This window comes from Pseudophryne corroboree, chromosome 7 (assembly GCF_028390025.1).
Source record: "Pseudophryne corroboree isolate aPseCor3 chromosome 7, aPseCor3.hap2, whole genome shotgun sequence".
Taxonomy (NCBI): domain Eukaryota; kingdom Metazoa; phylum Chordata; class Amphibia; order Anura; family Myobatrachidae; genus Pseudophryne; species Pseudophryne corroboree.
Genome location: NC_086450.1, coordinates 234,742,753 through 234,766,305, shown reverse-complemented (window position 1 = coordinate 234,766,305; position 23,553 = coordinate 234,742,753). Strand labels below are relative to the sequence as shown.

Here is a 23,553-nt window from a genome sequence, read left to right as displayed (position 1 = left end):
CGTTGTGTAATCACAGGCCCAAGGCAAGATATTCCGATTCTTTTTGTGTCCAGATTGTAATAAATCAGATCTGGACATCTGAAGAATCCGCTGTTTCTGCTCTTCTAGTACAATCCTATCGTATCCCCGACATACAAACTAAGAAATCATGTTGTCAAGTAGTTCTGGTACTTTCTCCCACTAGTAATGTGTATGCTGGTAGCCCCCTTTTTTTAAGGGCTCCGGGTGGTGACTAGAGGCTAAGAGGAGCGTTTTCCTGTCTGTGGGTTTGGAGTAGATCTCAGTATGGATTGTACCATTATCCAATCTGATCTTGACGTCCAAATAATCAATTTCACAATTGCTACATGTGTATGTAAATTTAATAGGGGACACCAGATCATTGATCTCAGACATAAGGGACTCAAAGGATTCCTGTCCTCCAACCCACATCAGGAACAAGTCGCCAATGTACCTCGTATACACTAAGATGTTATCATTGACTGTTGGATTGCTAAAAAACATCCTGTTCTCTTGTTCAAACATGAACACATTTGCATACGAGGGTGCGACCGATGACCCCATCGCACACCCCCGTAGCTGTAAGAAAAAATCACCATCAAACAGGAAGTAATTTCTATGCAGAGTAAGTTCAAGCAATATAAGAAACAACTTATGAGCAAACAATTCTGGAGACAGATTAAAGTCCAGAAAGGCCTTCATCGCCCACAACCCTTCATCATGTGGTATCGACGTGTACAGACCGCACACGTCCAAGCAGCAAAGAAGGGTGTGAGCTGGGACTTCTCCATACTCCTGTAATTTGATCAAAACAGTAGTAGTATCTTTAAGGTAGGTCCTCCTTAAACAGGCCACTGATAAGAACTTACTTCCTGAGAAAGTATCCAAGATCTTATGTGTGAACCATCCAAAAAATCCGATACTCTACACGCTACCTAAGCTGCATAAGCATGAAACACTCCCACCAGGGAGACCCATTATTTCCGCGAGAGAATCTCTTTACCAACCAGTGGCCCAGCTCCTCGACAGTATATTGCAGCCCCTGTTGATCACCCAGAGGACCTTCCTTAAAGATACTACTTCTTTTTTTATCAAATTACAGGAGTATGGAGAAGTCCCAGCTCACAACTTGTGTCCATTGTGTTGTTGTACATTCTAGCTACACCTTGAACTCACACCTTTGCTATGGTGAGGGGAAATATATACCATCTATTGTGTCATGACATTCACATGGGCATGTTTGGCACTGTAATTTTACGATATTTTTATGAAAGATCGTCAATCTAATAAAACATCTTTGTTTGATATTAGTTGTTATTTTTTGGGGGGTGATTTCTCTTAGTGAGAGGGTATTTCCCTAGCGTGCTATGGATCAAAGAAAAAAACATCTGGTACACTGAATACATGATTTGTCTGTTGAGGTGGATTCATTCACAATTGTACCATACACTGAATTTACAGTCATATATGTATTAGCGCACTGGGATATCTTTTTTGTTATGTGATTGTTTAAGGGCTGACTAACAGGGGTCCTATCCATAGTGCTGTTTCTTGTCTATATATATATATATATATATATATATATTAAAAAAAAAAGGAGTTTAATACTTACTGGTAATTCCTTTTCTCGTAGTCCATAGTGGATACTGGAGAACTGTACTTTAGTACCATGGGGTATAGATCGGGTCCACTGGAGTCTGGCACTTTAGTGTGTGTATGTGTGTGCTGGCTCCTCCCCTCTATGCCCCTCCTACCAGATTCAGTACAGGAAACTGTGCCCTAGGAGACGGACATACCATGAGAGAAGAAAACAGGTACAATAGTGGTGAGGCACTAAGCCAACACACAACCATGACCAAAAGGAGGGTGCTAACCAGAACAGAGCATAGCAACGCCAACCTAACTAGGATAGCACAGCTATCCCAACATCATAATAGGATCGCAATGGTGGGCCAACCAAATACTTACTCAGGTAAGCAAGAATCGAAGCACTGAGGAGGGCGCCCAGTATCCACTACGGACTATGAGAAAAGGAATTACCGGTAGGTATTAAATTCCTACTTTCTCTAACGTCCTAGTGGATTCTGGGGAACTGTACTTTAGTAACATGGGGAAATCCCAAAGCTCCCAAACGGGTGGGAGAGTGCTGAGATCACTGTAAAACTGCCTGACCAAACTGAAGGTCATCCTTGGCCAAGGTGTCGAACCAATAGAATTTCCCAAAAGTGTTTGAACCAGACCAAGTAGCAGCTTGGCACAATGGTAAGGCTGAGACACCCCGGGAAGCCACCCAGGAAGAGCCCACAGACCTTATCGAGTGGGCCTGAACAGATGTCGGCAAAGGCAGAGCCGCCGAAGCATAGGCCTGTTGAATGGTCAACCTGAGCCAACGAGCAATTGATTGCTTAGAAGCTGGACGACCAATCTTGGTGACATCATAAAGGACAAACAGCGATTTCCGATGACGAGCAGTCCATTTGACATAAATCTTCAGAGCCCCCATCACATCCAAGGACTCTGGACCAAAGGAAGCGTCAGACAACACCGGAACCACAATGGGTTGATTTTCACGTGAAATGCTGAAACCACTTTTGGCAAAAACTGACGTCGGGTCCAGAATTCAACCCTGTCTTCATGAAAAATCAAATAAGGGCTCTTACAGGATAAGGCCCCCAATTCAGATACACGTCTGGCAGATGCCAATGCTAATAACATCACCGTCTTCCAGGTAAGAAATGTCAACTCCATCCTATGTAAAGGTTCAAACCAGTCCAATTGAAGAAAGGACAGCACCACATTGAGATCCCACGGAGCCATGGGAGGTACAAAGGGCAGTTGCATATGAAGACTTTCACACAAGAAAACATACTTTTTCCAGATACAATAATAGTGTTTAGACGTAACCATCTTTCTGGCCTGGACCATGGTGGCAATAACCCTGGTGGGAAGACCTTTTCTCGCTAGAATCTCCCGCTGAACTTCCAAGCCGTCAAACATAGCCGCTGTAAGTCTGGATAGACGAATGGACCTTGTTGAAGAAGAACCTTTTGGAGCTGCAGAGGCCAGGGATCTTCCAGAACCATGTTTAGGAGGTCCGTGTACCACGCCTGTCGAGGCTAATCTGAGGCAATTAGAATTGCTTGAATGCTTTCCTTTCTTAGTCTTTTTAGAACCCTTGGCATTAGTGGTAGAGGAGGGAAGAGGTACACAAACTGGTACATCCATGGTGTTGTCAGTGCGTCCATTTCTACAGCCTGTGGATCCCTCATTCTGGAACAGTAACGGTATAGCTTCTTGTTGAGATGAGAAGCCATCAGATCTATCTGTGGACAGCCCCACCGGTGAATTAAACAGTTGAAACACCTGGGGATGTAGGCCCCATTCCCCCAGATGGAGGTCGTGTCTGCTGAGGAAGTCTGCTTCCCAGTTGTTTACTCCTGGAATGAATATGGCTGAGATGGCCCTTGCATTGGCCTCCGCCCAGAGGAGGATTTTTTACACTTCTCGCATCGCCGCTCTGCTTTCTGTTCCCCCTTGTCGGTTCATGTAAATCACTGCCGTAGCGTTGTCCGATTTAACCTTGATCGCCTGGTCCTTAAGGTAATGGGAAGCTTGCAGAAGAGCATTGTAAATTGCCCTGAGTTCCAGGATGTTTATTGACAGAGCAGATTCCTGAATTGACTGTATCCCCTGGAACTGGGCCCCTTGGGTTACAGCCCCCAAACCCCGGAGGCTGGCATCTGTTGTCAGTAGAATCCATGAGTGAATATTGAAATTCCTGCCTTCTACCAGGCTTTTGGAGATAAGGTCATTCCTGATGCATATGAAGGTGAGACCCCGACCGTTTGTCCAGCATATCCAGCTGAAATGGCCAGGCATGAAACTGCCGCATTGGATTGCCTCATAAGCAGCAACCATCAAGCCCAGCAAGCGGATGCAAAGATGTATGAATACCTTGCGAGGACGGAGCACCGAGTGGACCATAGCCTGGATAGCCAAGGCCTTGTCCATCAGGAGAAGCACCATTTGAGACACTATATCCAGTATCATTCACAGGAACTGAAGATGTTGGGTCGGTTCCAGGTGAGATTTCTGAAAATTTAGGATCCACCCATGATCTGTAAGCAGGCGAGTTGTCAGATCGATGCTGTGCAGTAGACGCTCCCTGGACATAGCCTTTATCAGGAGATCGTCCAAGTAGGGGACAATGTTGACTCCCATCATGCGCAGTTGCAGCATCATCTCCGCCATGACTTTGGTGAAAACCCTCGGAGTTGTGGACAGGCCAAAGGGCAAGGCCTGAAACTGGAAATGGTCATCCAGGATGGTGAACCTGAGGTAAACCTGATGTGGGGGACACATGGGAATGTGTAGGTAAGCATCCTTGACATCTAGAGATACCAGGAATTCCCCCCTCCTCCAGACCGGACACCACTGCCCGCAGAGATTCCATCTTGAATTTGAACACCCGCAGATATGGGTTTAGAAACTTCAGGTTTAAGATGGGTTGCAACAAATCATCTTGTTTCAGAACGACAAAAAGACTGGAGTAAAAACCCCTGTTGTGTAACGGAGGAGGTATCGTAACCACCACTGCTGTCCACAAAAGTTTTTGAATAGCTTCTTGCAAGGTAACTTTTGCATCGGGCAAAACTGGTAAGCCCAATTTGAAAAACCTGTGAGGAGAAAGTGCTTGACATTCCAGCCGGTATCCCTGGGAAATGAGATCCCTCACCCAAGGATCCCGACAGGACTTCGCCCACACGTGAGTGAAGTGTTGAAGGCGAGCACCCACCTGAAAGTCGCCTTGCTGCTCGAGCCAACCGTCACGCCCAGGGGCGGATTGGTCCACCAGGATGCCATGACAGATTCCGATGGGCCGGTTCCATATCCCCCTCAGCCAGGCCGATTCACACTCAGGCTGGGCTGGCTCACACTGCTTCCAGTACTTGCGATTCATTGGAACGCAATCCGGAAGTTTGGCTGGAAAGGACTTCTGGGTGCCTCTAGCCGTGAAAAGTGGTGACGTTGTTCTACCAATGGGGGAAAGTTAACCCGCCCAGCAGCATCCTCTCCCTGGCGCTGGCCAAAGGTCTCTTCAGTGAGCCTGGCCCGGGAGCAGCAGCATATCAATGGTCGGAGCTGGGTTCACTACACCCTAGCTCCTGCACTCTCACTGACCTGTCCAGAGCGGCGACTGAGCACTGAAGGGGACCCGGCAGAGAGGTTATTTTTAATTACATTATTTGCATTATCATGTTGGTGTAGGGGTTAGGGCGTCCCCGGACACAGTGTATGGTTTGGGCACTGGACAGGAGCAGGATGTACCTTGTTCTCAGGATGCCAGCTGATCAGGCTGCACTCGCAGCCAGCCCTGGGACGATCTTTAATGCAAAGTTCTTCAGCTCTATAGCTGTCCAATGTCTGTCCATGATGATGGGCCTTTTAGGTCTACGTATGTAATGTGCTATTTGTATAATGCGGTGCTGTACGTGTAATGTGGTGCTATTCGTGTTATGTGGTGTTATTTGTATAATGCAGTGCTATACATGTAATGTGGTGCTATCCGTGTTACGTGGTGTTATTTGTATAAAGCGGTGCTGTACGTGTAATGTGGTGCTATTCGTGTTATGTGGTGTTGTTTGTATAATGTGGTGCTATACGTGTAATGTGGTGCTATCCGTGTTATGTGGTGTTATTTGTATAATGCGGTGCTGTATGTGTAATGTGGTGCTATTCGTGTTATGTGGTGTTGTTTGTATACTGCGGTGCTGTACGTGTAATATGGTGCTATCCGTGTTATGTGGTTTATTTGTATAATGCGGTGCTATACATGTAATGTGGTGCTATCTGTGTTATGTGGTGTTATTTGTATAATGCGGTGCTGTACGTGTAATGTGGTGCTATTCGTGTTATGTGGTGTTGTTTGTATAATGTGGTGCTATACGTGTAATGTGGTGCTATCCGTGTTATGTGGTGTTATTTGTATAATGTGGTGCTGTACGTGTAATGTAGTGCTATTCGTGTTATGTGGTGCTATTTGTATAATGCGGTGCTATACATGTAATGTGGTGCTATCCGTGTTATGTGGTGTTATTTGTATAATGCGGTGCTGTATGTGTAATGTGGTGCTATTCGTGTTATGTGGTGTTGTTTGTATACTGCAGTGCTGTACGTGTAATATGGTGCTATCCGTGTTATGTGGTGTTATTTGTATAATGTGGTGCTATACATGTAATGTGGTGCTATCCGTGTTATGTGGTGTTATTTGTATAATGCGGTGCTGTATGTGTAATGTGGTGCTATTCATGTTATGTGGTGTTGTTTGTATAATGCGTTGCTGTATGTGTAATGTGGTGCTATTCGTATTATGTGGTGTTTATTTTATAATGTGGTGCTATACGTGTAATGTGGTGCTATCCGTGTTATGTGGTGTTATTTGTATACTGCGGTGCTGTATGTGTAATGTGGTGATATTCGTGTTATGTGGTGTTGTTTGTATAATGCTGTGCTGTACGTGTAATGTGGTGCTATTCATGTTATGTGGTGTTGTTTGTATAATGTGATGCTATACGTGTAATGTGGTGCTATCCGTGTTATGTGGTGTTATTTGTATAATGTGGTGCTGTACGTGTAATGTAGTGCTATTCGTGTTATGTGGTGCTATTTGTATAATGCGGTGCTATATATGTAATGTGGTGCTATCCGTGTTATGTGGTGTTATTTGTATAATGCGGTGCTGTACGTGTAATGTGGTGCTATTCGTATTATGTGGTGTTGTTTGTATAATGTGGTGCTATACGTGTAATGTGGTGCTATCCGTGTTATGTGGTGTTATTTGTATAATGCGGTGCTGTATGTGTATTGTGGTGCTATTCGTGTTATGTGGTGTTGTTTGTATACTGCGGTGCTGTACGTGTAATATGGTGCTATCCGTGTTATGTGGTGTTATTTGTATAATGCGGTGCTATACATGTAATGTGGTGCTATCCGTGTTATGTAGTGTTATTTATATTATGCGGTGCTGTACGTGTAATGTGGTGCTATTCGTGTTATGTGGTGTTTTTATAATGTGGTGCTATACGTGTAATGTGGTGCTATCCGTGTTATGTGTTGTTATTTGTATAATGCGGTGCTGTATGTGTAATGTGGTGCTATTCGTGTTATGTGGTGTTGTTTGTATAATGCGTTGCTGTACGTGTAATGTGGTGCTATTCTTGTTATGTGGTGTTGTTTGTATAATGCAGTGCTATACGTGTAATGTGGTGCTATCCGTGTTATGTGGTGTTATTTGTATAATGCGGTGCTATACGTGTAATGTGGTGTTATGTGGTGCTATTTGTATAATGCAGTGCTATACATGTAATGTGGTGCTATCCGTGTTATGTGGTGTTATTTGTATAATGCGGTGCTATACATGTAATGTGGTGCTATCCGTGTTATGTGGTGTTATTTGTATAATGCGGTGCTGTACGTGTAATGTGGTACTATTCGTGTTATGTGGTGTTTTTATAATGTGGTGCTATACGTGTAATGTGGTGCTATCCGTGTTATGTGTTGTTATTTGTATAATGCGGTGCTGTATGTGTAATGTGGTGCTATTCGTGTTATGTGGTCTTGTTTGTATAATGCGTTGCTGTACGTGTAATGTGGTGCTATTCTTGTTATGTGGTGTTGTTTGTATAATGCGGTGCTATACGTGTAATGTGGTGTTATTTGTATAATGCGGTGCTGTACGTGTAATGTGGTGTTATGTGGTGCTATTTGTATAATGTGGTGCTATACATGTAATGTGGTGCTATCCGTGCTATGTGGTGTTATTTGTATAATGCGTTGCTGTACGTGTAATGTGGTGCTATTCATGTTATGTGGTGTTGTTTGTATAATGCGGTGCTATATGTGTAATGTGGTGCTATCCGTGTTATGTGGTGTTATTTGTATAATGCGGTGCTGTATGTGTAATGTGGTGCTATTCGTAATATGTGGTATTATTTGTATAGTATGGTGCTTTACGTGTAGAGTGGTACTATACATGTAATGAGGTGCTATACATGTAATGAGATGCTATATGTGTAATGTGCTAATCGTGTTATGTGGTGTTATTTGTATAATGCAGTGCTATACGTGTAATGCGGTGCTATATATGTAATGTGGTGCTTTTTGTATAATGCGGTGCTATTTGTGTTATGTGGTGCTATACGTGTAGTGCCGTGCTATATATGTAATGCAGTGCTGTATGTGTAATGTGCTGCCATTCGTGTAATAATGTGGTGGCTATGTATGTAATCAGGGGCGGATTGGCCACTGGGACAGATTCCACTGTTCTGGTCCACTGTGTCTGTGTTTCACTACTTGTGTGTGCTCCCTGCCTGTACTGTGCTGTATGTAGTGTGTGCTCCTCCTCCCTGTACTGTGCTGTATGTAGTGTGTGCTCCCTCCCTGTACTGTGCTGTATGTAGTGTGTGCTCCTCCTCCCTGTACTGTGCTGTATGTAGTGTGTGATCCCTCCCTGTTCTGTATGTAGTGTATGCTCCCTCCCTGTACTGTATGTAGTGTGTGCTCCTTCCCTGTACTGTGCTGTATGTAGTGTGTGCTCCCTCCCTGTACTGTGCTGTATGTAGTGTGTGCTCCCCTCCATGTACTGTGCTGTACTTAGTGTGTGCTCCCTCCCTGTACTGTGCTGTATGTAGTATGTGCTCCCTCCCTGTACTGTGCTGTATGTAGTGTGTGCTCCTTCCCTGTACTGTGCTGTATGTAGTGTGTGCTCCCTCCCTGTACTGTGCTGTATGTAGTGTGTGCTCCCCCTCCCTGTACTGTGCTGTATGTAGTGTGTGCTCCCCCTCCTTTTACTTTGAGACATATAAGGTTAAAAAAAAATGGGTTTGTAGAATAAAAATCAATAAAATCAGAAGTAGATTAAAGGCACGACAGCAGTGTCAGTAGACATTGAAAGTGGGCATATCAGTCCTTGTATATTCAGACGTACAGATGTATATCAGGGAAGGGCATTGTAGCAGCATATGCATAAAGTCAATGGTAAACATTAGCATATCGTAAAGCAAAGAAAGCACCAACTGTGTCTATCTCAGAATCAGGACCTCTGAGGAGTTACACCGCCCTCTTGACAGACCCCTCCCCTCAACAGACTCTGCCCCATTAGGGCTGCTTCCATAAATTTCCCGGGCTGGTGTTCAATACCAATCCGCCCCTGGTCAGGCGGAATGCTTAGCAGCAGGGAATCCGGTGGTCTGGTCCAGGGATGTAACAGTTGCAGGTTTACGGGACTTACCACGAGATCCTCTGGGAGTAGTGGAGACCCCTCGACCCCTAATTCTGAACCTTGCCACATGAAAGGACTGCAAGGAAGGTCCTGTGTAAGATCGTCTAGCAGGTGGTCCCGTTGCCTGGGAGATCCATTTGTTTAGTTCGTCCCCAAACAAGGCATAACATGTAAAGGGAAGATTTTCTACACCCTTTTTGGAATCAGCGTCCGCTGACCATTGATGATTGTAACCACAGAGCTCTGTGGCCGAAACTACCATAGCAGTACTGCAACCATTTATCTTACACAATTCTTTTATAGCCTCGCTTATAAAATTTGCAGCATCCTGTATGTGTTGCAGCAGAGTAATGACCTCATCCTGGGGCAGAGTGTCTAATCTATTAATAATATTATCGGACTACTTGACTACTGCCCTGGAAATCCACCCACAAACTATTGTGGGGTGCTGTGCTACACCTGCTGCCGTATATATTGCCTTGAGACTAGTCTCAATTTTACGGTCAGCAGGGTCTTTAAGGGATATAGCCCCTGGCACCGGCAGTACCAATTTCTTAGACAGTCTGGCTACAGACGGGGGTTTTCACATACCTTCCTGCCCTCAGCTTGAGGGGAAAAGTAGATAAAAACCTCTGAGGAACTTTACATTTCTTGTCAGGGTTTGCCCATGCCTCCATGGCCAGGGAGTTTAATTCCTTAGACACAGGAAAAGAGGCTGAGGTCTTGGGTATAACATTAAAGTACAACTCCTCATCTAGTTCTGCTTTCTGATCTGGTATGTGAAGAACCTCTCTTACAGCATAAATGAGTGCCCTCATCCATATCATCATCATCCAAATCAGGCTGATCAGAATCAGACTGGAGCACCTGTAGCAGTGAGCATCTATTTGAAACAGAGGGGGCTGAGAAGCCTTTCTGGTATCTGCTTTAGCAATACAATCAATAGACTGTTTTAACACCTGTCTCTCCTTTTTAATTGCAGCTAATTCTGAATATACATTCTGAATCATGCTTTTAAAATTATCTAGCCAGTCAGGTGCCTGTGAACTGTGTCCCTGTGGAGATGAGGAGCACTGATCACACATGAGGGATCCCGCAGAAGAAGAGGTGGAGTTACAAGCAGCACACGCAACCATGTCAACAGACATATTCACACAACTGTAATACAGCGCAGCTCACTGAAAAACACCTCCACACAGATCCTAGAAAGCCCCTGGAGTAACACAGAGGAACGGAGACCAGCCCACAAAACACAGCAGTGCAGTGTGTGAAATTATGTGTATAACCTTATAGATGTGCAGCGGCGCTACCGCTGGTATGCTCCGCCCCCTGGTACCAGTAGAGTCTGCAACAGTGTGGGTCCGTGGAGGAGCAGCGTGCATGCAGCCTTGATGATCCGCAGCAGCAGGAAATGGTGCCTTCCTGCCTCTGGTCCCGCCCTCCGGGAAGCCCCGCCCTTGTAATAGCACGCGGTTTCATTAATGTTTATAATGGCTGATTACAACATAAACAGTACACACAAAGCCTAATTGACAGTGAGCACTGTGGAGCATGAGCCCTGAACCAGCATAGTCCACGGTGGGCAACGCAGCTCGTGGCCCGTGACCGCCACGTGACATGCCGCCAAACCACACTGGGGACGCGCTAAATGGGACCCCAGCGTTAACACTCACTGCACCTGACGATCTTCGGCATCTGTTACAGGGTGGCGGCTAGCTGCTGGCGTGGGCACACACAGTATGGTGTGTGAAACAGCACCTCAGGAGTAGAGATGAGCGCCTGAAATTTTTCGGGTTTTGTGTTTTGGTTTTGGGTTCGGTTCCGCGGCCGTGTTTTGGGTTCGAACGCGTTTTGGCAAAACCTCACCGAATTTTTTTTGTCGGATTCGGGTGTGTTTTGGATTCGGGTGTTTTTTTCAAAAAACACTAAAAAACAGCTTAAATCATAGAATTTGGGGGTCATTTTGATCCCAAAGTATTATTAACCTCAAAAACCATAATTTACACTCATTTTCAGTCTATTCTGAATACCTCACACCTCACAATATTATTTTTAGTCCTAAAATTTGCACCGAGGTCGCTGTGTGAGTAAGATAAGCGACCCTAGTGGCCGACACAAACACCGGGCCCATCTAGGAGTGGCACTGCAGTGTCACGCAGGATGTCCCTTCCAAAAAACCCTCCCCAAACAGCACATGACGCAAAGAAAAAAAGAGGCACAATGAGGTAGCTGTGTGAGTAAGATTAGCGACCCTAGTGGCCGACACAAACACCGGGCCCATCTAGGAGTGGCACTGCAGTGTCACGCAGGATGGCCCTTCCAAAAAACCCTCCCCAAACAGCACATGACGCAAAGAAAAAAAGAGGCGCAATGAGGTAGCTGTGTGAGTAAGATTAGCGACCCTAGTGGCCGACACAAACACCGGGCCCATCTAGGAGTGGCACTGCAGTGTCACGCAGGATGTCCCTTCCAAAAAACCCTCCCCAAACAGCACATGACGCAAAGAAAAAAAGAGGCGCAATGAGGTAGCTGACTGTGTGAGTAAGATTAGCGACCCTAGTGGCCGACACAAACACCGGGCCCATCTAGGAGTGGCACTGCAGTGTCACGCAGGATGTCCCTTCCAAAAAACCCTCCCCAATCAGCACATGATGCAAAGAAAAAGAAAAGAAAAAAGAGGTGCAAGATGGAATTGTCCTTGGGCCCTCCCACCCACCCTTATGTTGTATAAACAAAACAGGACATGCACACTTTAACCAACCCATCATTTCAGTGACAGGGTCTGCCACACGACTGTGACTGATATGACGGGTTGGTTTGGACCCCCCCCAAAAAAGAAGCAATTAATCTCTCCTTGCACAAACTGGCTCTACAGAGGCAAGATGTCCACCTCATCTTCACCCTCCGATATATCACCGTGTACATCCCCCTCCTCACAGATTATCAATTCGTCCCCACTGGAATCCACCATCTCAGCTCCCTGTGTACTTTGTGGAGGCAATTGCTGCTGGTCAATGTCTCCGCGGAGGAATTGATTATAATTCATTTTAATGAACATCATCTTCTCCACATTTTCTGGATGTAACCTCGTACGCCGATTGCTGACAAGGTGAGCGGCGGCACTAAACACTCTTTCGGAGTACACACTTGTGGGAGGGCAACTTAGGTAGAATAAAGCCAGTTTGTGCAAGGGCCTCCAAATTGCCTCTTTTTCCTGCCAGTATAAGTACGGACTGTGTGACGTGCCTACTTGGATGCGGTCACTCATATAATCCTCCACCATTCTATCAATGTTGAGAGAATCATATGCAGTGACAGTAGACGACATGTCCGTAATCGTTGTCAGGTCCTTCAGTCCGGACCAGATGTCAGCATCAGCAGTCGCTCCAGACTGCCCTGCATCACCGCCAGCGGGTGGGCTCGGAATTCTGAGCCTTTTCCTCGCACCCCCAGTTGCGGGAGAATGTGAAGGAGGAGATGTTGACAGGTCGCGTTCCGCTTGACTTGACAATTTTGTCACCAGCAGGTCTTTCAACCCCAGCAGACTTGTGTCTGCCGGAAAGAGAGATCCAAGGTAGGCTTTAAATCTAGGATCGAGCACGGTGGCCAAAATGTAGTGCTCTGATTTCAACAGATTGACCACCCGTGAATCCTTGTTAAGCGAATTAAGGGCTGCATCCACAAGTCCCACATGCCTAGCGGAATCGCTCCCTTTTAGCTCCTTCTTCAATGCCTCCAGCTTCTTCTGCAAAAGCCTGATGAGGGGAATGACCTGACTCAGGCTGGCAGTGTCTGAACTGACTTCACGTGTGGCAAGTTCAAAGGGCATCAGAACCTTGCACAACGTTGAAATCATTCTCCACTGCACTTGAGACAGGTGCATTCCACCTCCTATATCGTGCTCAATTGTATAGGCTTGAATGGCCTTTTGCTGCTCCTCCAACCTCTGAAGCATATAGAGGGTTGAATTCCACCTCGTTACCACTTCTTGCTTCAGATGATGGCAGGGCAGGTTCAGTAGTTTTTGGTGGTGCTCCAGTCTTCTGTACGTGGTGCCTGTACGCCGAAAGTGTCCCGCAATTCTTCTGGCCACCGACAGCATCTCTTGCACGCCCCTGTCGTTTTTTAAAAAATTCTGCACCACCAAATTCAAGGTATGTGCAAAACATGGGACGTGCTGGAATTTGCCCATATTTAATGCACACACAATATTGCTGGCGTTGTCCGATGCCACAAATCCACAGGAGAGTCCAATTGGGGTAAGCCATTCCGCGATGATCTTCCTCAGTTGCCGTAAGAGGTTTTCAGCTGTGTGCGTATTCTGGAAACCGGTGATACAAAGCGTAGCCTGCCTAGGAAAGAGTTGGCGTTTGCGAGATGCTGCTACTGGTGCCGCCGCTGCTGTTCTTGCGGCGGGAGTCCATACATCTACCCAGTGGGCTGTCACAGTCATATAGTCCTGACCCTGCCCTGCTCCACTTGTCCACATGTCCGTGGTTAAGTGGACATTGGGTACAGCTGCATTTTTTAGGACACTGGTGACTCTTTTTCTGAGGTCTGTGTACATTTTCGGTATCGCCTGCCTAGAGAAATGGAACCTAGATGGTATTTGGTACCGGGGACACAGTACCTCCAACAAGTCTCTAGTTGGCTCTGCAGTAATGATGGATACCGGAACCACGTTTCTCACCACCCAGGATGCCAAGGCCTCAGTTATCCGCTTTGCAGTAGGATGACTGCTGTGATATTTCATCTTCCTCGCAAAGGACTGTTGAACAGTCAATTGCTTACTGGAAGTAGTACAAGTGGGCTTACGACTTCCCCTCTGGGATGACCATCGACTCCCAGCGGCAACAACAGCAGCGCCAGCAGCAGTAGGCGTTACACGCAAGGATGCATCGGAGGAATCCCAGGCAGGAGAGGACTCGTCAGAATTGCCAGTGACATGGCCTGCAGGACTATTGGCATTCCTGGGGAAGGAGGAAATTGACACTGAGGGAGTTGGTGGGGTGGTTTGCGTGAGCTTGGTTACAAGAGGAAGGGATTTACTGGTCAGTGGACTGCTTCCGCTGTCACCCAAAGTTTTTGAACTTGTCACTGACTTATTATGAATGCGCTGCAGGTGACGTATAAGGGAGGATGTTCCGAGGTGGTTAACGTCCTTACCCCTACTTATTACAGCTTGACAAAGGGAACACACGGCTTGACACCTGTTGTCCGCATTTCTGGTGAAATACCTCCACACCGAAGAGCTGATTTTTTTGGTATTTTCACCTGGCATGTCAACGGCCATATTCCTCCCACGGACAACAGGTGTCTCCCCGGGTGCCTGACTTAAACAAACCACCTCACCATCAGAATCCTCCTGGTCAATTTCCTCCCCAGCGCCAGCAACACCCATATCCTCCTCATCCTGGTGTACTTCAACACTGACATCTTCAATCTGACTATCAGGAACTGGACTGCGGGTGCTCCTTCCAGCACTTGCAGGGGGCGTGCAAATGGTGGAAGGCGCATGCTCTTCACGTCCAGTGTTGGGAAGGTCAGGCATCGCAACCGACACAATTGGACTCTCCTTGTGGATTTGGGATTTCGAAGAATGCACAGTTCTTTGCTGTGCTGCTTTTGCCAGCTTGAGTCTTTTCATTTTTCTAGCGAGAGGCTGAGTGCTTCCATCCTCATGTGAAGCTGAACCACTAGCCATGAACATAGGCCAGGGCCTCAGCCGTTCCTTGCCACTCCGTGTGGTAAATGGCATATTGGCAAGTTTACGCTTCTCCTCCGACAATTTTATTTTAGGTTTTGGAGTCCTTTTTTTTCTGATATTTGGTGTTTTGGATTTGACATGCTCTGTACTATGACATTGGGCATCGGCCTTGGCAGACGATGTTGCTGGCATTTCATCGTCTCGGCCATGACTAGTGGCAGCAGCTTCAGCACGAGGTGGAAGTGGATCTTGATCTTTCCCTAATTTTGGAACCTCAACATTTTTGTTCTCCATATTTTAATAGGCACAACTAAAAGGCACCTCAGGTAAACAATGGAGATGGATACTAGTATACAATTATGGACTGCCTGCCGACTGCAGACACAGAGGTAGCCACAGCCGTGAACTACCGTACTGTACTGTGTCTGCAGCTAATATAGACTGGTTGATAAAGAGAAGATGTCTATGTAACTATGTATGTATAAAGAAGACTGAAAAAAATCCACGGTTAGGTGGTATACAATTATGGACGGACTGCCTGCCGAGTGCAGACACAGAGGTAGCCACAGCCGTGAACTACCGTACTGTACTGTGTCTGCAGCTAATATAGACTGGTTGATAAAGAGAAGATGTCTATGTAACTATGTATGTATAAAGAAGAATGAAAAAAAACCACGGTTAGGTGGTATACAATTATGGACGGACTGCCTGCCGAGTGCAGACACAGAGGTAGCCACAGCCGTGAACTACCGTACTGTACTGTGTCTGCAGCTAATATAGACTGGTTGATAAAGAGAAGATATCTATGTAACTATGTATGTATAAAGAAGAATGAAAAAAATCCACGGTTAGGTGGTATTACAATTATGGACGGACTGCCTGCCGAGTGCAGAGACACAGAGGTAGCCACAGCCGTGAACTACCGTACTGTGTCTGCTGCGACTGGATGATAAATGATATAAAAAATATATATATATCACTACTGCAGCCGGACAGGTATATATTATATATTATATAATGACGGACCTGCTGGACACTGTCTGTCAGCAGAATGAGTTTTATTTTTATAGAATAAAAAAAAAAAAAACACACAAGTGAAGTCACACGACGAGTGTTTAACTTTTTCAGGCAATCACAATATAAGTATACTACTAACTATACTGGTGGTCAGTGTGGTCAGGTCACTGGTCAGTCACACTGGCAGTGGCACTCCTGCAGCAAAAGTGTGCACTGTTTAATTTTAATATAATATGTACTCCTGGCTCCTGCTATAACCTATAACTGGCACTGCAGTAGTGCTCCCCAGTCTCCCCCACAATTATAAGCTGTGTGAGCTGAGCAGTCAGACAGATATATAATATATATAGATGATGTAGCACACTGGCCTGAGCCTGAGCAGTGCACACAGATATGGTATGTGACTGACTGAGTCACTGTGTGTATCGCTTTTTTCAGGCAGAGAACGGATATATTAAATAAACTGCACTGTGTGTCTGGTGGTCACTCACTATATAATATATTATGTACTCCTGGCTCCTGCTATAACCTATAACTGGCACTGCAGTAGTGCTCCCCAGTCTCCCCCACAATTATAAGCTGTGTGAGCTGAGCAGTCAGACAGATATATATAATATTATATATAGATAATAGATGATGCAGCACACTGGCCTGAGCCTGAGCAGTGCACACAGATATGGTATGTGACTGACTGAGTCACTGTGTGTATCGCTTTTTTCAGGCAGAGAACGGATATATTAAATAAACTGCACTGTGTGTCTGGTGGTCACTCACTATATAATATATTATGTACTCCTGGCTCCTGCTATAACCTATAACTGGCACTGCAGTAGTGCTCCCCAGTCTCCCCCACAATTATAAGCTGTGTGAGCTGAGCAGTCAGACAGATATATATAATATTATATATAGATAATAGATGATGCAGCACACTGGCCTGAGCAGTGCACACAGATATGGTATGTGACTGACTGAGTCACTGTGTGTATCGCTTTTTTCAGGCAGAGAACGGATATATTAAATAAACTGCACTGTGTGTCTGGTGGTCACTCACTATATAATATATTATGTACTCCTGGCTCCTGCTATAACCTATAACTGGCACTGCAGTAGTGCTCCCCAGTCTCCCCCACAATTATAAGCTGTGTGAGCTGAGCAGTCAGACAGATATATATAATATTATATATAGATAATAGATGATGCAGCACACTGGCCTGAGCAGTGCACACAGATATGGTATGTGACTGACTGAGTCACTGTGTGTATCGCTTTTTTCAGGCAGAGAACGGATATATTAAATAAACTGCACTGTGTGTCTGGTGGTCACTCACTATATAATATATTATGTACTCCTGGCTCCTGCTATAACCTATAACTGGCACTGCAGTAGTGCTCCCCAGTCTCCCCCACAATTATAAGCTGTGTGAGCTGAGCAGTCAGACAGATATATATAATATTATATATAGATAATAGATGATGCAGCACACTGGCCTGAGCCTGAGCAGTGCACACAGATATGGTATGTGACTGAGTCACTGTGTGCTGTGTATCGCTTTTTTCAGGCAGAGAACGGATTATAAAGTAAACTGCACTGTCCTCACTAGTAAACTCTCTCCACTCAGTCTCTACACTTCTACAGTAACAGTACTCCTCCTAGTCAGCTCCAGTAAATCTCTCTCAGTCTCTTATAATCTAAATGGAGAGGACGCCAGCCACGTCCTCTCCCTATCAATCTCAATGCACGTGTGAAAATGGCGGCGACGCGCGGCTCCTTATATAGAATCCGAGTCTCGCGATAGAATCCGAGCCTCGCGAGAATCCGACAGCGTCATGATGACGTTCGGGCGCGCTCGGGTTAACCGAGCAAGGCGGGAAGATCCGAGTCGCTCGGACCCGTGAAAAAAAACATGAAGTTCTGGCGGGTTCGGATTCAGAGAAACCGAACCCGCTCATCTCTACTCAGGAGTTCAGTGTCCTGTCAACTGGGATTACGAACCAATAACCCACAGGAGGTTGGTTTGCTCCCCCCTCTAAGTCCCATGAAGCGGGTAGACTGGTTGCCAACCAGTACTACCTGAAAATAAATGACTAAAATAAAAAAATAAAGGAAACTCTCTAGAGCTCCAGAGAAATGCACCCGGCTCCTTGGGCACATTTTTCTAAACTGAGTCTGGTAGGAGGGGCATAGAGGGTAGGAGCCAGCACACACATACACACACTAAAGGTTTTTAATTGCCAGGCTACCGTGGACCCGATCTATACCCCATGGTACTAAAATACAGTTCCCCAGTATCCACTAGGACGTTAGAGAAAATATATTATATGATGCAGCAACTTCTTTTTAAACATGCCAGGCACACTATATAATTAATATAAGATGGTACAGTCACCATACTTACTTACTGTCACACAGCTGGTGTGTGATGCAGTCAGAACCGACTGCTAGTCGGCTCCATGTTTGTCTGCTAGCTGCAGTAGTCGCCCTCTCCTTTTTGCAGTGTGCGGTGCTAGAAGGGAGGCAGAACAACTTATGCAGCTGGAGGGGAGGCGGAGCTGTCACGTCAGTAATGGCTCGGCACAATGCAAAGTATTATGAGGAGGTCTGACGGCGGCCATTTTCAAAGTGCTTCACTGAGCTTCTGCGCAGAAGCTTTCAGTTAGCGCTGCCAGAGCTGAGCTCTGGTCGCAGCTGGCGGCCTGCGTAGGGGCTGACGGGCAGCCAATGAGGGAACGACCGGACCAGCCAAACGGATTCCGGTCTGGCGTCCTGGCATGCCAATCCGCCCTTACTAGCAACTGCACGCTATCAGATACAATCCTTGCTGTATTGGCAATGCATGTGCACACAATATAGCCATTCTAAAGTATATAATGTATGGTATATAACTTTTCTCTTACATCCTAGTCAGCGACGGACTGGTGCCTCGAATCGGCCCTGGCATTTGTGAACGTCACAGGGGGGCGCGTGCGCGTGTCACAGGGGGCGCGCCGCACGACATATGGGGGCATGAGGCGAGTCATGGGGGAGTGCCCCCATTACCATGGCGACGGTTGCTGTGGGGTGGGATGCACCGCGAGACCGGGGGCGTGGACTTGCGGCACGCCACCATTTCCATGGAGACCATGGAACCAGAGAGCCGGAGGCTGCGCTGCATGTGGCCTTCCCGGCTCTCTAAGCGACCGATTCGGCCCACCTGCCCATCGGCCCTTCTGGCATGTGCCAGAAGTGCCAGATGGCCAGTCCGGCCATGGTCCTAGGGGATACTGGGAATCCATTTAGTACCATGGAGTATAAACGGGTCCACTTGGAGCCATGGGCACTATAGAAGTTTGTTAACGTGTGCTGGCTCCTCCCTCTATGCCCCTCCTACCAGACTCAGTTTACAAAATGTGCCCGAAGGAGCTGGTCACATCTCTGGAAGCTCCTGAAGAGTGTTCTGCATTTATTTGTAAAGTTTGTTATTTTCAGGAAGGGCTGGATTGCACCAGCCTGCTTGCTTCGTGGGACGTAGGGGAGGGGGGACGGCCAAACCCCACTAAGGGCTAATGGTCCCGTTCCCCGCTGACAGGACACTAGCTCCTGAGGGAACTATTTGCAAGCCCCACCGCGGTGAGCGTACATTCTCGCAGCACGCCGCCACCCCTAACAGAGCCAGAAGAAAGAAGAGTGGTGAGTACTAATACGGCATTCTGGTTAGTGGGTCACCAGCCATTATGGTGGCATAAGGGTACGGAGAGGCACGGCTTCTACACGGAGTGGAATGAGTCTCCAGACTTAGTACACTGTAGTGTACACAGTATCCAGACTGGCAATACAGGCTTAAAATGGGGCTTATTCCATTTTATGCACACAGACACATAAGCCAGTATAAAGAAGAGCGTGAAGACCATGCGCCATTGAAGGGGCGGGGCTTCACTATGAGCGGATCCAGCAGCTCACAGGTGCCATCTTACCCTACTGCAGCTACACAGATGCTGACTACAGGGACGTGCAACCAGGGCCGGTTCTAGGGTGTCCGGCGCCCCACTGCAAACTATAAACTTGCGCCCTCCCATACTTTACAAAGGGACAGGGCACACAATGCTTTACACATAATTCTCCCTGTAGTAGTGACGCTTACACACATAACGCCCCGTCGTAGTAGCACTTATACACAACGTCCACTGTAGTAGTGGCACTTACACACGTAACTCCCCCTACAGCAGTGACGCTTACACACGTAACACCCCCTGCAACAGTGACGCTTACATACGTAACGCCTACTGTACCAGTGACACTTACACATGCAACGCCCCGTGTACCAGTGCCGCTTACACGCGTAACGCCCCCCTGTACCAGTGCCGCTTACACATGTAACGCCCCGTGTACCAGTGTCGCTTACACACGTAACGCCCACTGTACCAATGCCACTTACACACGTAACGCCCCGTGTACCAGTGTCGCTTACACACGTAACGTCCCCTGTACCAGTGCCGCTTAAACACGTAACGCTCCCTGTACCAGTGCCGCTTACACACGTAACGCCCCGTGTACCAGTGACGCTTACACACGTAACGCTCCCTGTACCAGTGTCGCTTACACACGTAATGCCCCCTGTACCAGTGCCGCTTACACACGTAACGCTCCCTGTACCAGTGTCGCTTAAACACGTAACGCTCCCTGTACCAGTGACGATTACACACGTAACGCTCCCTGTACCAGTGTCGCTTAAACACGTAACGCTCCCTGTACCAGTGCCGCTTACACACGTAACGCTCCCTGTACCAGTGTCGCTTAAACACGTAACGCTCCCTGTACCAGTGCCGCTTACACAAGTAACGCTCCCTGTACCAGTGTCGCTTAAACACGTAACGCTCCCTGTACCAGTGCCGCTTACACACGTAACGCCCCCTGTACCAGTGACGCTTACACACGTAACGCTCCCTGTACCAGAGCCGCTTACACACGTAACGCCCCCTGTACCAGTGACGCTTACACACGTAACGCTCCCTGTACCAGTGTTGCTTACACACGTAATGCCCCCTGTACCAGTGACGCTTACACACGTAACGCTCCCTGTACCAGTGTCGCTTAAACACGTAACGCTCCCTGTACCAGTGCCGCTTACACACGTAACGCTCCCTGTACCAGTGTCGCTTAAACACGTAACGCTCCCTGTACCAGTGCCGCTTACACACGTAACGCTCCCTGTACCAGTGTCGCTTAAACACGTAACGCTCCCTGTACCAGTGCTGCTTACACACGTAACGCCCCCTGTACCAGTGACGCTTACACACGTAACGCTCCCTGTACCAGTGTCGCTTACACACGTAATGCCCCCTGTACCAGTGACGCTTACACACGTAACGCACCCTGTAGCAGTGACGCTTACACACGCAACGCCCCTTGTACCAGTGACGCTTGCACATGTAACGCCCCCTGTACCAGTGACGCTTACACACGTAACGCACCCTGTAGCAGTGACGCTTACACACGTAACGCTCCCTGTACCAGTGTCGCTTACACACGTAACGCTCCCTGTACCAGTGACGCTTACACACGTAACGCTCCCTGTACCAGTGTCGCTTACACACGTAACGCTCCCTGTACCAGTGACGCTTACACACGTAACGCTCCCTGTACCAGTGTCGCTTAAACACGTAACGCTCCCTGTACCAGTGACGCTTACACACGTAACGCCCCCTGTACCAGTGACGCTTACACACGTAACGCACCCTGTAGCAGTGACGCTTACACACGTAACGCTCCCTGTACCAGTGTCGCTTACACACGTAACGCACCCTGTAGCAGTGACGCTTACACACGTAACGCTCCCTGTACCAGTGTCGCTTACACACGTAACGCTCCCTGTACCAGTGTCGCTTACACACGTAATACCCCCTGTACCAGTGACGCTTACACACGTAACGCTCCCTGTACCAGTGACGCTTACACACGTAACGCACCCTGTAGCAGTGACGCTTACACACGCAACGCTCCCTGTACCAGTGACGCTTACACACGTAACGCTCCCTGTACCAGTGACGCTTACACACGTAACGCTCCCTGTACCAGTGTCGCTTACACACGTAATACCCCCTGTACCAGTGACGCTTACACACGTAACGCACCCTGTAGCAGTGACGCTTACACACGCAACGCCCCTTGTACCAGTGACGCTTGCACATGTAACGCCCCCTGTAGCAGTAACGCTTATAGAAGATGCAACGCCCCCTGTACCAGTGACGCTTACACACATATACACAGCCCCCCCATATTACACCCAGCACATGACATTATACACAGCCCCCCCATATTGCACCCAGCACATGACATTATACACAGCCCCCCCACATTACACCCAGCACATGGCATTATACACAGCCCCCCCATATTGCACCCAGCACATGACATTATACACAGCCCCCCCATATTACACCCAGCACATGACATTATACACAGCCCCCCCATATTACACCCAGCACATGACATTATACACAGCCCCCCCATATTGCACCCAGCACATGACATTATACACAGCCCCCCCATATTACACCCAGCACATGGCATTAGACACAGCCCCCCCCCCATATTACACCCTACACATGACACTATACACAGCACACATACCCCCCTCCCCTATATTACACTCTGTACCAGCTTACATATTCTTATACACAGCCCCCCCCCCCCCCCTCCTTCCATATTACACCCAGTGCCACAGTACATAGAGCTGACCTGAGGACAGTGTGGGAGGGAACACCCAGTGAGAGCCGAGGAGCTGCTGCTGCTGGGCTGATGATAGTTACACACTGCTGAGTGTGGTGGGAGGGGCCAGCCACAGGGAAGCAAAGCCCTGCTTCAGACGGCATCTCAATGATCTCAGTGTGCACACAGGCTGCCTTGAAGTCTCCCGTGAAGGCCCCGCCCCCCGGCCTCTCCGGACTTGTAGCGAGAGGGCTGACAAGGTTTGCGACACACACCTACTGTCAGGGGGGGGGGGGCACAGCAGCCGGCAGCAGCAGTAGGGGCCCAGGCGCAGCAGCGGGGATGCAAAGCAGGTAGGCGCCTCTCCAACCCTGGCGCCTACCTGCTTTGCATCCCTTTGCTGAGCGGGTAGCGCCGGGCCTGGGTGCAACTCCTCCGGAGAGCCTCCAGATTACCTCAGCGGTACCAGGAGGACATAGCAGGGGGGAGAGTTATACTAGTGTACTAGGGGGGTCATTCCAAGTTGATTGCATGTAGCAACTTTTTGTTGCTCATGCGATCAACTTTACGCCGCCTATGGGGGTGTGTATTTTAGCATAGCAGGGCTGCGATCGCTTGTGCAGCCCTGCTATGCTAAAACAGTTTCCTGCAAAACAAGACCAGGGTGAGACTTACTTACCCTGTGCGACGGATCCAGCGACGAAGGTCCCGGAATTGACATCAGACATCCGCCCTCCAAACGCCTGGACACTCCTGCATTCACCTCACCACGCCTGGAAAACGGTCAGTTGACGCCACGGAATGACTCCCGCCTGTCAGTCTTCTTGCGATCGCCGCTGCAATCACTTTTGCCGCTGGCGGCGG

General features: G+C 47.8%; 1 long non-coding RNA gene across 1 annotated transcript in view; it reads right to left on the bottom strand.

The window, feature by feature from the left end:
* LOC134943556 (uncharacterized) overlaps positions 1 to 22,804 on the bottom strand; it is a 122,321-nt gene extending 99,517 nt beyond the window's left edge. The window contains exon 1 of the long non-coding RNA XR_010181607.1: positions 22,720 to 22,804. This is a non-coding gene — a long non-coding RNA (uncharacterized LOC134943556). The remainder of the gene's footprint in view (positions 1 to 22,719) is intronic.
* Between the last annotated feature and the right edge of the window lie 749 nt (positions 22,805 to 23,553).